Source organism: Mustela lutreola, chromosome 6 (genome assembly GCF_030435805.1).
Source record: "Mustela lutreola isolate mMusLut2 chromosome 6, mMusLut2.pri, whole genome shotgun sequence".
Taxonomy (NCBI): domain Eukaryota; kingdom Metazoa; phylum Chordata; class Mammalia; order Carnivora; family Mustelidae; genus Mustela; species Mustela lutreola.
The window spans coordinates 122,522,428-122,523,874 of NC_081295.1; positions in this window are offsets into that span (position 1 = coordinate 122,522,428).

Genomic DNA, 1,447 nt, shown 5'->3' on the forward strand with positions numbered 1-1,447 from the left:
GAGTTCACACATTAAACAAATTAGGCAGCATGGCTAAATGGGATTTATCTGTGGGATGCAAGGGTAGTTGAACCTACAAAGATCAATAAGTGTAATTCAATACACCAAGAAAAGGAAAGATAAAAATCACATGATCATCTCAAAAGTTGCCCAAGGAAATTAGACAAAATATACCATTCTTTTATGATAAAAACTCTTAATAGATTGGCTATAGAAGGAGCATACCTCTACATAATAAAGGCCACCTACAGGAACCCCACAGCAAACATCCTACTCAATGAAGAAAAATTGAAAGCATTTCCTCTAAGAACAGGAACATAACAAGGAAGGACACTCCCCACCTCTATTCAATATAGTAGTGGAAGTCCTAGCTAGAGCAATTAGGCAAGAGAAAGAAACAAAAGCCTTCCACATCAGGAAGGAAGATGTGAAAATATCACTCTTTGCAAATATCATCTTACATACAGAAAAGTCTGGAGTCAATAAAAAAAATCTGTTGAAAGTAATCAATGATTCAATAAAGTGACATAATACAAATTGACTTACAAAAATCAGTGGCATCCTTGTATGCTAACGGTCAAGCATCAGAAAATGAAAACAGCATCAAAAGCAACAAAATAGGAACAGAAGAAACCAGGGAAGTAAGAACTGGTACAATGAAAACTACAAGACTTTTCTGAAAGAAGTTGAAGACACAAACAAATGGAAACACAGTCCATGTTTATGATTCGAAGAATTAATACTGTTGAAATGACCATATTACACAAAGCCATTACAGAGTCAATGTGACCTCAATCAAAATACCAAAGGAGTTTCTTATAGAAATAGAAGAAATCATTCTGAAATTTGTGTGGAAACATAGGAGATTCCAAATAGCCAAAGGAATCCTGCAAAAAGAGAGCAAAGCTGGAAGTAGCACATTTCCTCCTTTCAAACCATACCCCAAAGGCATAGTAACAGAATACAACATGGTAATGGCACAAAAAGCAACATGTGCACCAATAGAACAGAATAGAGAGCCCAGAATTAAATCCCAACAATGTGGCCAACCAATAATAGGTAAGGAAGTCAGGAACACTCAATGAAAAGGATAGTCCCTTCAAGAAATGGTGCTGGGAACACTGGAGAAACACAAGCAGATCAATAAACTCTTTGGATCATCTACTCCTTTCAGAATATGTTTTTAATATGCAGCTAATAAATATGTACAGACATGATACAGATTATAAAAAGAAATTCAAACATGTTAAGAAAGTTAAGTTCAAAGCTTTTATAATAGAAGTTCCCTTTTTTTAAAAAAATAAGTCAAGCAGAGAGAGTCAATTATCATATGGTTTCACTTATTTGTGGAGAATAACAAATAGCATGGAAGACATGGGGAGTTAGAGAGGAGAAGGGAGTTAGGGGAAATTGGAAGGGGAGGTGAACCATGAGAGACTATGGACTC